The sequence below is a fragment of the Eurosta solidaginis genome, chromosome 4 (genome assembly GCF_040869045.1).
Source record: "Eurosta solidaginis isolate ZX-2024a chromosome 4, ASM4086904v1, whole genome shotgun sequence".
Lineage (NCBI taxonomy): Eukaryota > Metazoa > Arthropoda > Insecta > Diptera > Tephritidae > Eurosta > Eurosta solidaginis.
In genome coordinates, this window is record NC_090322.1 from 64,852,967 (window position 1) to 64,869,538 (window position 16,572).

The window sequence follows — 16,572 nt, forward strand, 5'->3', positions numbered from 1 at the left end:
TATTTGAACTCTGGTAGTAAATGAAATTCTAGAAATCTTTAGGGCAGAAGGAATGAGAGTAGTCCTACAAAACTTCTCCTGTTCACAAGAAAATAAAAATCCAAATACACTGAAGTCAAAGGGCTCAACGATAAATCTCTCTTCTGAAGCCAAATATTTTGGCATGATAGGCGACTTCAAATTAAGTTGGAAAAGAAACCTTGAGTTAGGATCAAACAAAACTATGGCAGCATATTACAACTGCTAAAGTTCTTTCGGGAAGTACTGGGGACTGTCACCGCATATCACCTCTCAGGCGCTAACAAAAAGAGCTATAAACAGACGGCTGGGAAGCTGCATAAGCCACCATGATTTCGAGTGTCAGGTGCAATGAGCATTAACTGACTAGGTACAAATATATTAAGACTAGATACTTAAAATGAGTAGAAAGAAAAATAAATTAAAAATAAAATATAAAAATTTCAAAAAGTAGTTATATGAATTGATGACTTGTCTTTCGACATGGAAAAATCAATATTTTGACTCTTAGAAAGCTTATTAAATTCAGACAGAGCACGGAAAATAGAGTTAAATTGGAAATAATTGGCTCTACAATCACGCAAATAAAAAGGTAAAAAGGAGCGAACGATATCGTTTCAAGGAGAGGTGGACAGTCAAGGGAGCCAGCGATAACGTCATAAAGAAACATGAGTAATTGGATTACCCTCCTTGTTTCGAGTGGTTGCAGATTGATAAGTTTACACCGAGCGAGATAAGGGGGAATCGGGTCAACAAAATTGAGGGAACTTAGGCCAAAGCGGAAAAACTTTCTTTGAACCCTTTCTATTCTCGCTAAGTAACAGCTATATAAAGTATTCCACATGATAGAGGCATACTCTAATTTTGAGCGCACTAAAGAGATATATAGAGATTTTCTGGTATAAGGATCCACAAAGTCTTTGCATACCCACGAAGGAAAGCAAGATTACTGTACGCCCTTGGAAGCACATAACAGATGTGGTGCGTAAAAGAGAAGTTGGTGTCGCAAACAACCCCCAAATCAATATATTGATTATCTGAGACCAAATGGCCGCCTAAAATATCGTAGGAAGGTGAAAGAGAGCTGGGGGACTTAGAAAAAGTCATAAAGCGGCATTTTTTAACATTTAAAAATAGGTTATTGGCCAGTGGTCAGTATATGGTATCAACCTGAGACCCATCTTTGAAGGCCGAGATACAGAAATCAGAGAACGTGGCCAGATTAGTGACAGTTGAACGTCCAGCGCCAAAGCCATGTTGGTGGGGCTCTACAAGGCTCTTGGTCACAAATGCCAATTTTTCTTTTACGATTTTTTCGAAAAGCTCCGAGCAAACTGAAAGTTTAGCAGTAGGCCTATAGTTAGCGACATCATTTTTGTTACCAGATTTGTAAATCGGCGTGATCGAACCTGCATTCCATTTATCAATAAAAACCCCAGACAGAGATAAGTTAAAGATATAACATAGAGATGCACATAAAGATAAGCAACAATGATTTAAATTTAAGGCACAAATACCATCATTGTCACACTTTAGCGAAGGCTTTGGCGTGAGCAGGGCATTACTTACGTCAAACTCGGAAATTGTGAGGGCTACAAAATGTAATCTTCCAGGTACACCTGATCGCGAGAACGGGACTTCAGAGCCAACTTCATAATTAAAAAATAAATAAATGTAAGGTGCGATAACCTCCGAAGAGATCTAAGGCCGAGCTTCTCTTCCAATTTGCGTCGTGCTTCTCTTGATTTTCCCTACAAATTGGCCGGACGGGATCTACATGTTTTGTGCCGACTCCGAACGGCATCTGCAAGGCAGATGAGTTTTCACTGAGAGCTTTTCATGGCAGAAATACACCCGGAGCGCTTGCCAAACACTGCCGAGGGGCGACCCCGCTTAGAAAAATTTTCTTCTAATTGAAAAACCTTATTTCTAAAAATTTGATGTTGCTTTGCCCGGGGTGCGAACCCAGGGCATACGGTGTGATAGGCGGAGCACGCTACCATCACACCACGGTGGCCGCCTTCATAATTAGATTTGAAAAAATCAGTGAAAAGTTCAACTGTTTCATTTATATCTTTTGAACGTTTACCATTCAAATTCATGCATACCGGAATATTAGAAGAACCGCGTTTAGACCGAACAAAATTCCAAAAAGCCTTTGGATTTTCCTTGTGATTTTTTTGAAATATCTGTTTAAAACCGCTATAGAAAGAGACTGATACTTTAAAAAAAAATTTTTTCTTATTATTTTAGAGGTGTACTATATATAGGACATTAGGAATATAAGGGACAAAAACAATTTTTATTTATTAACAATTTTTGTTTTTATATCCGCCTACTGATTTGTACGGTCGCGGGTTCGAATCGAGCTCAAGGCCTAACAATAATTATTTTATCATTATTATTGTTATGATAATTTTTTTCTTAGTTGAAAAAATTATTAAATTAGATAGAAGAAAGAAAAAATTTAGACATATATGACACTATGGCAGCATTGCCATCAAACAAGTCCAATTTTCACATTCATTCTGCAACAGATGTCGCAGTGTTGTGAATACCAATTGGCAAGAACCAAAATAGAAGTAGGATTAATGAAGAAAATCAAAAAACCGCTGTGATGGCTGAATGGTTATTGCAGCGGCGCCTAAACGTTGCCGATGAAGGAATTTAGCAGTTCCCGAAATGGATCTATACAACGAGCTTTGGCAGTTGTCTATATTTTTTCTGTCTTCTATTCTAATTCGAAAAAATTCCAATCCAAGTCGAAATGCAGAATAGGGCTGAATAATGATAAAATGACTATTGTTAAGCCTTGAGCTCGATTCGAACCCGCGATCGTACAAATCAGTAGGCCGATATAACAACAAAAATTGTTAATACATCCCAGAGCACGGGGAAAAAGTGTCAACTGGCAAGAACCAGAATAGAAGTAGGATTAATGAAGACAAACAAAAAACCGCTGTGATGGCTGAACGGTTATAGCAGCGGCGCCTAAACATTGCCGATGAAGGAATTTAGCAGTTCCCGAAATGGATCTATACAACGAGCTTTGACAGTTGTCTAAATTTTTTCTTTCTTCTTTCTAATTTAATAATTTTTTCAATTAAGAAAAAATTTATCATAACAATAATAATGATAAAATAATTATTGTTAGGCCTTGAGCTCGATTCGAACCCGCGATCGTACAAATCAGTAGGCCGATATAACAACAAAAATTGTTAATACATCCCAGAGCACGGGGAAAAAGTGTCAATAAAATATGACACTATGGCAGCATTGCCATCAAACAAGTCCAATTTTCACATTTATTCTGCATCAGATGTCGCAGTGTTGTGAATATCAATTGGCAGAACCAGAATAGAAGTAGGATTAATGAATACAAACATAAAACTGCTGTGATGGCTGAATGGTTATAGCAGCGGCCCCTAAACGTTGCCTATGAAGGAATTTAGCAGTTCCCGAAATGGATCTATACAACGAGCTTTGGCAGTTGTCTAAATTTTTTCTTTCTTCTATTCTAATTTAATAATTTTTTCAATTAAGAACAACTTTATCATAACAATAATAATGATAAAATAATTATTTTTATTTATTAGAATGGAAGTTTACAAAACACTTGGTATGTACTCCAATATTGCATTTTATACATCTTGTAGTGGTTTTTTGATAGCAATATCCACATCGGGTTTGTTTTTGCTATGGCTCTACAACTTCTACTTCTTTGGAGCAACTTGCATGGCCTTTTTGGTAGGTTGATTGCTTTCGGTGGGTAGTCAGCAGCATGGCAGCCACTGCACGCCTAAAGCTCAGTTGGTCAAAACTTCCGCCCCGTTCGCGATGTATGATCCAAGCATTTTGGAGCGCCATATCAATGCAGTGGGCTAGCAAAGACAGGCATCATTGTTTGCCCCTGATTGAAGTCCTATTCAAGCTTATATTTTGGTCAGAACGGTCCACTCCTCCCATGTTAGAGTTATACATGTAAATCAAATGCGGTTGTTCTACATATATAACGGCTGCACTAAATTTTATTTCTGCTGGCGCTTGCAGTTGGGCAGATGAAAATTATTTACGCCAAAAGTTTTCTCAGGACCAGAATCTTCGTCGTTCGCATTAACTGGAAGAAGCAAAACCACTTCATCGATATCGCCAGTGGTTTCTGCACCATCTTCCAAAAAACAAGAACCTCATAAAGCAAGGGACCCCTGCAAAAAAATACTTCTTTTAGACACCTATCTACCTAATGCCCTATATGTAGTACACTAGCATTTGCTCATTTTTACCACTAACTAATTTTCATTGTATTTAACTATAATTTTACACATTTGAAACTCATTTATTTCTCTATAATTTTTTAATAAAAAAAATATATTTGTTAAATTTTATCATATAATTTTTAACTTACTTTTGAAATCGTATGTTATAATTTTGCATTTTTCAAAATTAGTAATTTTCTGAATACGACAATGAGCACTTCTCTCACTGAGGGACTGTAAACACTTACTACCGCTGTTGCGCAATTTCTACTGCATGGAAAAATACATTCCCGTTATTTCCTGGCCATCGGGCGCGTGCGTGAGTCGACTTGAAATTGGTGTCATACAGATAGTACATTAAGGTTATCTGGGTTAAAAGAATATAAAAATGAATTTGAACGGGCAATACACACCAGCAAGAGAGAGCTAAAAGATCTAATGAAAGCGATGGATGATAAGTATAATGAAAGGTTAGCCACCCTAAAAATGCACCAAGAAATGTACTTAAAAAATGCAGCAGAAATAAAGAGAGTGGGGGGGGGGGGGGGGGGGGGGAGCGGAGCAAATGATAAAACAAGTATAATAATAACAATAATTTATTTATTTACGGTCTTTAAGACCTAGTTCAAGGTAAAAAAAAATATATATATATATAAATAAATTTTTTACATTACATGCTTAATGACTTACAGTTTAAAAATAATTTTGCTTTAAAGTTATTAATATTTTCACAGTCTTTTATCGCATTTGGTAATTCATTGTACATTTATAACCTATATATTCTAAAATCTTCTTCGGGAACTCCGTTCTTACTCTAGGCAGTCTTATATTTCCGCTACTTCTAGTTCCATAGTTATGTATTTCATGATTAAAATGTATCCTCCCGTTCAGATAATTCGGTGTTTTTCCTAATTTCATATGATGTATAAATTTCAATCTAAAATAATATATCGACTGTTTTACACTGAGCCAGTTTAACATATTTAGCATTGTAGATTTTGATATTCTAAGCGAACATTTTAAAATTAATCGCATTGCCTTGTTTTGTTGTATCTGGAGTTTTTTTATTTGTGTGTCATTTGCTAATAGCAGGACTGATGGACAATAAATAAAGTGCGGTTCAATAATTGATCGATACACTAATATTTTGTGTCGTTGACTAATATATTTACAAGTTCTGTACATAAAACCAATTTTTTTTGCAATTTTGTTTTCTAAATAACTTATGTGTTCTCCAAATCTAAGGTTTTTGTCGATCAAGACTCCTAGGTACTTGATCTTGTCTACTTGCTGAATTTCAACGTTTCTTATCTTCAAAGTAATATTGCTTAGGTTACTGGCACCCATAATGCTTTGATTTTTGCAAAATATCATACATTTGGTTTTATCCACATTCACTTTCAACTTTCTATGGCATAGCCATTTGTAAAGGGAGTCTAAGTCTCCCCGCATTTCTTTCACTGATGGTTATCAATGCATAATCCGCAAATAGTCGAATATTGCAATTTTTCAGGCATTCTTTAATATCGTTAATATATATTGTAAACAATAGCGGTGCTAATACTGAACCTTGCGGTAGCCCAATATTTACATCAGCTTCCTATTATCATCTCCTCGTTACTCAAATAGCTTCTGAACCATTCCAAAGCTTTTCCTCTTATCCCATTATTAAACATAACATTCAGCAGTTCCTCTCTATCCACAGTTTCAAAAACACGTTTTAAGTCTAAAAAGACTGAGATCACAACTTTCTTGTCAGTTATATCCTCTTTCCATTCCGCAATAACCATATTCAGTGCTGTTTCACAAGAATGGCTCTTCCTAAACCCAGATTGTTCAGGTATAATCATTTGGTAATTATCTAGATATGTCACTAATTGATTTTTAACCACCGTTTCCATAATTTTTTCATCTGCGCGGGTAGCGTATTAATTTCGGGCGCAGTTCCTCCGGCCTTACTGTATTTTTGACTTTTTCCACAGGTCTATAGTTGATACTTTCCAGCAATTTGGAACAATGCTACTGTTTATTGATTCGTTTATTATATCTTTGTAGAAGTGAGCAAGGTAAACCATGACATCTTTAAATACCCCCTCCGACAAAAGCTTTTTTCCACCATATTTGTTTCTAAAAGATTTAGTATTGTTCATTATATCATCTAACTCTACGTCGGTGAATTGAAAAGTTTCAATTGCATTATTTACACTTGTTTCTGGCGCATTCGGAATTATTGTATTTAGAGCATTGGCTATATTGTATTCCTTCTCAAGGCATTGACCGTTAATTACTATTTTGCTAACGACCTTTTTGTCATCGGTGAGCTCAGCAAGATATTTTAAAGACTTCCACATCCGCTTCATGTCTCCTTCACTATCGAGCACTTTATCTTCCATGTATTTCTTCTTTTTATACATAACAGTTTTTTTATATATTTTTTTAACGCCATTATAATCCTCCCAGTTGTCAGTATTTCTAGCAGTATTATAGGATTCAAGTTTTCTTTTGTGCAGTTCCCGTAGCTCACGGTCATACCACTTATTCCTCAGTTGTATTTGGATACTCTTCTCATACGTCAGTGCTTGCATAGCTCCAGTTAAAATGTTGTTCAGGATCTCAGCTCTACTTTCTACTCCTACACGGAAGGAAGTGGAAGTAGGGGGAAATGAAAATGAAAAATTATGTAGCGAAATAAAAACAATAGTGAAAGATAAAGGCAGTGTGATGCAACAGCAAAAATCATGCAAATGCGTTGAAAATGACTGATAATATGCATACAAACAGGGACGTGCCGGAATTTAAGAAACGCACTCCTATCATTGTGAAGCCGAAAACAAAACAAACTAGTGAAAAACAAAAAAAAGGTTTAAACAATAAAATTAACCCTAAAGAGCTAAAAATCACTGGTATCAAAGCAGGCCAAAATGGTGTTGTGGTGATTGATAGTATAAATGAAAGTGCAAGAGATAAAATCAAACAAATTATGGACAAACAAATAAGTGATGAATATGAAATAAAGATCCCACGGGACTATAAACCAAGAATATTTATAACTGGTTTGCACTTTGAAAAAAATAATAATGAATTAATAGAGTGTTAGTTAGATAGAGTGTAGTTAGATAAACTAAACGTAGGATGGGAAAGATGCAGGTTTTACGATGGCGTTAATGTGACAACATGTTTCAAATGTAAAGGATACAACCATAAAGCGACTGATTGTAAAAGTGAAGAGGTGTGCAGCAAATGTTTGGGTAAACATAAAACCACGGGGTGTAATGAAACGCCTATAAACAAGTGTATAAATTGCATAAAGGCCAATGAAAAATTAAACTTAGGGCTAGATGTAAATCACTTGTGTAATAGCCGACAATGTCCAGCTTATTTAAAGCACTTAAGTGCAAAAAAGCATAGGCTTGGGTATTAGCAACTAACGCACAATGTATTAAAATGTATTTACCTAAACATTAATAGTATAGTTTGGAGTAAAAGTGAATTGGAAGTGATGGTGGATGTTCTCAAGCCGGCAATCATATTATACTCTGAAACGTGTACAACAAAAGATATTGAAGATAATGAATTAGAAATAGCATCTTTTAACATGATAAGATGTGGTTGCCACAGTAGGCATACTGGCGGAGTACTAATATATGTACATAGAGAAATAAATTTTAATATAATATATAATAGTAGTGTAAACATGAATTTATGGGGCATTATAATAAAATTGAAAAAACTTGGAAACAAGTGGCAAATAGAGGTGCTCTACCACTCGCCCAGCACAAGTGATGCATCCTTCCTTGACTATTTAAATGAAATATTAATTGATAAATTTTAAAAAAGTAACCACAATATACTAGTTGGTGATTTTAATATCAACATGAATCACACATCAACATACAGTACAAAACTGAACGAAATATTTTCCGTGATGGGTATGGTTCAAAAAGTGGATTTTAATACACGAATAACGGATACAACTGAATCTAAAATTTATCTCATATATTCAAATTCTGAAGAAGTAAAGTGTAAATCTTTGCAAGCATACAGAATTTCTGATCATGAAACAATAATGTTCAATGTTCAAATATCTAAATCATATAAGATGAGAGTGTCTACGAAAATAATTGCTTGGGATAAATATAGTAATGACAGTTTATTAAACCTACTTAGGCCCTTAATTTTACTTTCAATGAAAATTTATTAATAGATGATAAAGTTGAACTAGTGAACCACATTTTAACGCAAGCGATGGAAAATTTAACCTATGAAAAAGAAGTACATATAAAACTAATGAATAAGTGGTACGATAGAGAACTTGCACAAATAAATAAACATAAATTTTATTTGTATACATGTGCTATACAGACAGGACTGTGGGAAGAATACAAAAATATTAATAAAATGTATAAAAATCTAGTTAAAATAAATAAAATTAAATACATGGAAAATAAAGTTATAATGAATGAAAACGACGCCAAAGATATGTGGAAGTACCTTAAATCGACGGTCTGCTTGGCGCGGGATAACGGTGGTATTAATAAAGCGGTAACCGATGGTATATTGGTAGAAGATGAACTTGCCTTGGCAAATGGCCCTAACAAATTTTTTATAAATAGTGTGATCGAAATAAATAACAATATAGAATATTTCGATATAGCACTCAGTGGTAGTCAAGCCAATTCTGAATTTAAGTTTCCTAAAATAACGACTGATGAAGTTATAAAAATCCTGCAAGAGTTTAAATACAAAATAGGCGGCAGGAACATTCTGTCGGATGGCGTAATGAAAGACTCTATAGTGTATACAGGTTTTTTCTATGCCCAAATAATTAATAGCAGTTTGGAAGATGGTATTGTACCAGAAAAGTGGAAAATGTCAACGGTGATTCCAGTTGAAAAAATTAAAAAGACAATACAACCAGAAGAGCTTGTACCCATAAACACCATACCAAGTGACGCTAAAATCCTTGAAGTTTATGTTAAGAATCAATTGGTAAAATATCTACACTCAAACAAAATACTTGTCAATCAACAGTCGGGGTTTAGGAAAAAACATTCGTGTGAACAGCTCTTAACTTTCATCATCTTAGCTTTCATAATAGCCGACAAAGAAATTGATAAGCTACAAAAGCTTCAAAATAGATATATGAAGTTTATTCTTAAAAAACGGAGAGATGCTAGAACGACTGATATGTTAAAAAAGTTGAACTGGTTGAGTGTCAAACAAAAAATTTATTTTCATATCATGAAATTGATATTTAATATAAAACATGGAAATGTACCTGAATATTTAAGTAGTAACGTAGTTCTAGTGGAGCAAACACACAATATAAATACTAGAAATAGACATAATTTTAAATTGCCATTGTTTCGAACAGAAATAGATAAGCAAAACATTTTTTACAAAGGCCTAAATGGCTACAACGAGCTCCCATTGGAAATTAAAAACTGCATTGAAATCTTAGTTTTTAAGGCAAAATTATATAAATTTTGTAAAACTCTACCTATAAGATAGAATAGTATTATTTGTATCTTGAATTAGGCTTTAAGCCGTAATAAATAAATAAATATACCAAGGGAGTTAATGAGGCCTAGGGCCACACAGGGGCACCTTACAATAAAATATCTCAGCCAACTTTGTTAAGAAAGATTCAAAACAGGCAATGGCGTCATTGGATTGAAAGATATTTCCCCAGTTTAATTCAAACAAGGTATCGTCAAAGCAGGTAAATCAATCGTACCTCCTTCCTGACTCATGCAGTCTATGCCATAGCAAAGCAGCCAGACTGCTTCAGGTTAGTACGCTGCCAGACATCAATTTAACGATCTTTGAGACAATCAGGGCGCCTTAAAGGCATTCGAATCCAACGTTATAAAGTCTGGTATCGTGCGGAGGTGTCGAGCTTCGCTGGCGTGCCTAAAGTATCTCAATGTCTGCTTCTGCTAGGTCCCTGGGCACAGCGAATGAACTTTCAGATGAGATGATCAGGAAAGGTTCCGAAAGGTATTTATATTTGAGGATTATTAGGGAAATGTGCCACACTTGTATGTACGTAAACAAATTAATCATTATGTTTACACATATGTCCATACAAGCAGCGGAGAGAAACGCACAAACACAGGCATATATCTGAGATACTCCCAAAAGTAGGCAATCATCAGTATCACTCACATATATACGCGCGTATGGCTATGCGAGAAGCTATAATAGTGCATCTGTAGTTATAGCTGGTAAGTATATAGCTGGTAGTAAATTCTAGAAACGACTAGAAATATGCAAACGAGGAAACCGAATCAGTTTGATTTAAGCACGCTATCTATTGAGAAGTAGAAGTGCTATTTTGAAAGTAGTCTAATAAAGACCATTTTGCATTATTGAATATTGGAGTTATTTATTCAACAGTTTAGTGATTCGAACGTTAGCAGAAGGTTGCAAATAAGCGGAATTTCCCAAAATTCGTTACAATCGGTGTCAGAAGAGGAATTGTTGAATAAGAAGACAACAAGGAAGAGGACAACAAGGATATGGCAAAGTTAAGTGAATTAAGGATCCAGCAACTGAAAAAGGATTTGGAGAACCGTGGATTGAATACAACCGGCAATAACATCGAACTTCAAGCACGGCGCTATGGAGTCGGATGAAATTAATGTGGACGATGATGTCTTTCATCCTGATGGGGACGAGACAACAACAAAAATTGAAGAGAAGGACGGAAGTCCGAGTCCAGTCGCCAGCGGCGAGACTAATGCGATATTAGCTTTGTTATCATAGATATCGACAAAAATGGAAACCCAGGAAACACGCATAAGAGAAATGTCATCACAAATATCCACAAATATGTCAACACAGCTTGAAGTACAAAAGACAGATATAACATCTCAACTGGCATCCCAACTGGAAGAACAGAAGACATATATGACATCTCAGTTGGCTGAGAAATTGAAAGCACAGGAGGCCCGCATATCCTCGCAGCTGGAGGCTCAGGAGATAAGGATATCATCGAAGCTCAGGATACAAAAATCGAGGGCGAGGTGGATGCTTTGAGAGGACTTATCGAGCAGTTACAACTAAATCGCCCAGCAGTTCCAGCAAGGAATCCAAAGGTAAAAACTCCATCCTTTGACGGTTCTGTTCCTTTCCAGGTGTTTAAAATTCAGTTTGAGAAAACCGCAGCAGTGAACAACTGGAGTACGGAAGATAAAGTTGCTGCACTGTTCGTGGTATTGCAAGGGCCTGTAGCGGAAATCTTACAGACCATTCCAGAGTACGAACGTAACAGTTATGAAGCATTGATGGTCGCACTAGAAAGGCGATACGGAATCGAGCATAGGAGACGATATACCAAATGGAGTTACTAAACCGCTTTCAGAGGCCTGGGGAAACATTGCAAGAGTTTGCGTCGGATGTTGAAAAGCTGGCACATTTAGCGAATGCGGACGCACCCGTGGCATATACGGAAAGGGTAAAACTCCAGAGCTTTATTAATGGAATACGGGATATCGAAACGAAGCGAGTGACATACGCAAACCCAAAACCTACATTCACAGAAACGGTATCCCATGCTCTGATTCAGGAAACAGCATCGCTTCTCTGTAAGCCAGCGTTTAAAGCACGCCGTGTGGAGGTAGAAAGGCCAGACTGGGTGAACACAATATTGGAGGCGCTGAAAGGATCGCAAAAGGGGAGTGAAAGAGTTATCAAATGCTTGAAATGCGGGAAGCCAGGTCACATTGCACGTCATTACGATCTTGATCCTAGTGGTTTCACCAGCATGGGTGGTCTTGATAACAAAGCTGGAGGCGATGAGCAAGAGCGAGTAAGATGTAGAGATCGAGAGCTTGCTCCAGCTATTGAATGTCCTGTGATATCTGTGTCGCATATTGGAAGGAAATCAAGCAGTCTTACCGTCAGAGGGAATGTGGATGGCAAAGAACGTGTACTGACTATAGATACGGGCGCATCTCCTTCTTTGATCCGATCTGATTTGGTCAACAGGAGAGTAAAGCAATTACCTGGAGCAATGTTGCGTACGGTCACTGGCGAGTATAACCAAGTCCGGGGAGAAGTGATTTTTGAAGTCTTAATTGGGAAGGTCATGGTTCTGCCCACATTCTTTGTGGCGGAGATCGTTGATGAAGTCATATTGGGAGTGGACTTCTTAGTTGACCATGACATTAGGATCGATATGCGGAGAAGGATTATGCGCTATGAGAACCAGGATGTGCCACTTAACTTCAGTTTGGAAAAAGGGTTCAGCAGTAATCGAGTACTGGTGGAGCAGAGTCAACAAAGACCACGAAAGCCAAAGGTAAAAGTTGATGGATCGAATGGGCCAAACAAAGCAAAATCAAAGATACCTCCGAGAGAAACACTGGCATTGACAAACCCAAATGTATGCACTAAAACGAAGGAAAGAATTTCGCAGAAAGAATGCAAGAGTGGTTTCAAGCCAGGGACACTGCTGTTGTGAAGCGTCGGAACGATACTGATTATGCAAAGCCAATCCGTCAAGCGCAAGCTCTTCGAAGTAGTTCAACAGAGTGTGAGGGAACGAACCAGGGTAATGAGTAGTAAGATGAAACACAGGTTTGACAAAGACCTACAATTCGGAAGGTTTCTTGGAGTACTGTTATACAACCCTCATTGGTGGAAAGGTGTTCCATCCAAATTTTGGAGCAGTTGGGAAGGCCCGTGCAGAGTAATGAAGAGGATCAGTGATGTCATATACCGCATACAAACAACTGGGAAACCACGAAATAGAAGGGTTAGATCGAGAGATTTGTCTGATCTGGACGATCAGATTTAGGTGGAGGGCAGTGTGACGGATATTAGTGACACTAATTGATACTCACATCACTAATCTGAAACTAAGTAAATAAAGCCACAACAACAATAAAGCAAGCTGCCACACTTGTATGTACGTAAACAAATTAATCATTATGTCTACGCATATGTCCATACAAGCAGCGGAGAGAAACGCACAAACAGATGCATATATCTGAGATACTCCCAAAAGTAGGCAATCATCGATGGAAATATCACTCACATATACACGCGCATATGACTATGCGAGAAGCTATAATAGTGCATCTGTAGTTATAGCTGGTAAGTTCATAGCTGGTAGTAAATTCTAGAATCGCCTAGAAATATGCAAACGAGGAGACCGAAAAGTATAAAAGCAGCGCTAGCTGAGGCATGGAATCAGTTTTCTTTAAGCACGCTATCTGTTGAGAAGTAGAAGTGTTATTTTGAAAGTAGTCTAATAAAGACCATTTTGCATTATAGAATATTGGAGTTATTTATTCAACAGTTTAGTAGTTCGAACGTTAGCAGAAGTTTGCAAATAAGCGGAATTACCCAAAATTCTTTACAATATGGCTACGATTGTCGTCAAGCTTTGATTTATTGTGTTTGTGGTCTGTAGACACCCTGTGTGTTCGTTACTGTGATGAATTCCCTTATTGTTTTAAAAACGTTAAATTCTCATGTTCTTACATAATATTTACGATTTTATTTATTAACAGCTTTGGTGTCAAGTTACACGTTTGGTAAATTGTTTTCGTTTTAGATTTGTTATCAATGAAATGGAATATAACGTCACAAAAAGGTAAAGCAATATACTTTTTGCAAATAAAGTCAAAATTTTTAATGATATTAATATGGGACAACGAATACAAAGAAGGGAAGATAGCAGTAATTTGAGCAACATAAAAAGGTCCAATGCGTTTATAAATTTTATTTTAAAATGGGTCGATTTATTTAACAGAGTTAATCATGGCTCAACTTTATGGATGGCTCATCTCTACAGCAACAACATACCTTTGTTCAGATAGTCAAAATATACGTTTTGGTGTTAGGCGAATGGAATGAAATGAAAACATAAAACTTTGCAGTTTTTGTGTGTGTAAGAAAGTATTTTCAATGTGTTGGTTGCAATTTGAGTTTGCCAACTCCTCTTGACAATCCCTACTCCAGTGAAATGAAAAAAATAATAAAAATAAATAAAGTCAGCTGATGAGATGAGCCAACCATTTAGTTAAGCCATGGAGTTAATGATAATTCAGACTTCTGCTTCTTACGATTATGCACGTGGAATGAAGTGCGTTTAAGAATATTTTGATAGTCGTTTTATATAACATAAATTCATAAGTCGCCACAGCATAGCAGGATTGGGGGTAGTGCGATAATGTACTCAGAGTTGAGTGGCAAACATTGGTGTCAGAACTTTTTCCGAAAAAATGCTTGATGAAAAAAAGCTAAAAGAGGATAAATAAAAATTTGATCGGGCTAAAAAAAACTAAAAGTTTAAGGCAACTTTTAAAGCGTTTCATACTTTTAGTAGAAAACTAAAATTAATTTGTGCTCTGATTTCATAAAAATAAATAAAATAAATTACAGATGCTATCGGTGTCACACCGTGTTCCGTATGCCAGCTAATTATATTTGGCCGGCCGCTCATGTGCTACGCGCCACTGGTTTGGTCACCTGGTCTTAAAAATAAACACTGGAAAAGGCTGAAGGCCTGCCGAAATGGTGCACTCAGAACTGCCACGGGATGTCTTCTTATGACCCCTAAACACCATCTACATAGTGAGGCCAAATAGCTCAACATTAAAGACCCCAATGAAATACTGAACGGACAGTTTTTGCTTAGTTGTGAAAAACTTGGACACCCTAGCAAACAACTGCTTTACCTAGCCCTGCCTTCAAGAAAGTTAAGGGAACATCTCCAAAGCACTATAATGAGATCCGGCACCTGTTTTCACAGCCGCTTGATCCATACAAGTATAATGAGGTCCTAAGCAAAATCCACACAGAAACGGTGAATACCTTTGATCCCGGTGAGCCTCGTTATCAATATACACTATCCAGCCCTTGCAGAAGAAAAAAGCATATTACCGATTGGGACATGAGTAACCCTTTCTACTTCGTTTTCGATACTGTAACAGGTTAAACTTTTAATTTTAGTTGTATTTTTGCGATCAGTTCGATTATGTACTTGTATTTTTTGAGTAGGCTAGTCTGATCAAATATTTCCTGGTACAAATAAAGATTTATTTTACCTTTGGCCCGACGTTTCGCTGAATATTTCAGCCTCTTCAGGGGCTAAACTATTTATATTTTCAAATAAATAAAGAAATAAAATGTCACAACAAATAGAAGTTGAAAACATTAAATTACACTCACAATAATATAGGACAATATGAACATACATATAAATGTAAAAAATCGGTACCACCTTGCGTGGTAGTTTTATCAATACTAATTTATTTAATCAGGCATAGCATATATGCAGCGGCGATATTGTCGCTGTCCTCCTTTCTGTTCATCATCTTTTGTCTGTTGTTTAAAGTGTGAAAGCTTTCAAGTGTGTATCTCACCACCTCCCTTTTTTCCTTATCAATAATTTTAGTTTTCGTGAAATCTGCTGTATGGCCACAGTTGAGTATGTGCTGTGAGAGTGCCGTGCCCTGTTTTTGTTTTTTAATATCAGTTGCGTGTTCGGCAATGCGAACACCTAGGGCCCGCTTTGTCGTCCCAATATATGTTTTATCACAGTTCTCGTTCTCATTTCCTTTACATTCTATTTTGTATATCACGTTGCTTTGTTGTTGCTTGTCTATTGGAGTCTTTGTTTTTGTGTATAATTTGGACAATGTATTGTTGGACTTGTAAGCTAGAGTGATGTTTTGTTGTTTAATTATGTTGTGATCGACTATAGGACTTAGCTTAGGAATGTATGTCACACTGTGGTATTTCTTAGTGTCTGTTGTTGCTGCGTCTGGTAATTTTTTGAGGTGGTTACTGGTTTTCATGATCGCCTGGTTGATCAATTCGCATATTAGGTGGTTGGGGTAATTATTATTTCTTAAAATTAAATGTATCTTCTCTTTGTTGGCGTCATGGAAATCTTGATGGCTTATGGTTAGTATTTTATTTATCAGATTCTTCGCTGTGTTGATTTTGTATTTGGTTGGTTGGGAGGAGAAGAAGTTAATTAGGCGGCCAGAGGACGTTGGTTTTGAGTACCAATCTAATTTAAAATTATTGTTTCCTCTGTGTATACGAACATCAAGGAAAGGAATGTTCGCGTTTTCCTCCATTTCCATGGTGAACTGGATTTTGTGGTGGTATTTGTTTAGCGTCACCGCGTTTTGCTATTGCGAAAACATCGTCTACATATTTAATAATAAATGTCAAGTCAATATTGTGTTGTTGTTTGAACTTAAAAATGGTGTTGTCAAAAAGGTCATCCATAACAATATCGGCGATTGTCGGTGAAAGCTGGTTGCCCATTGGC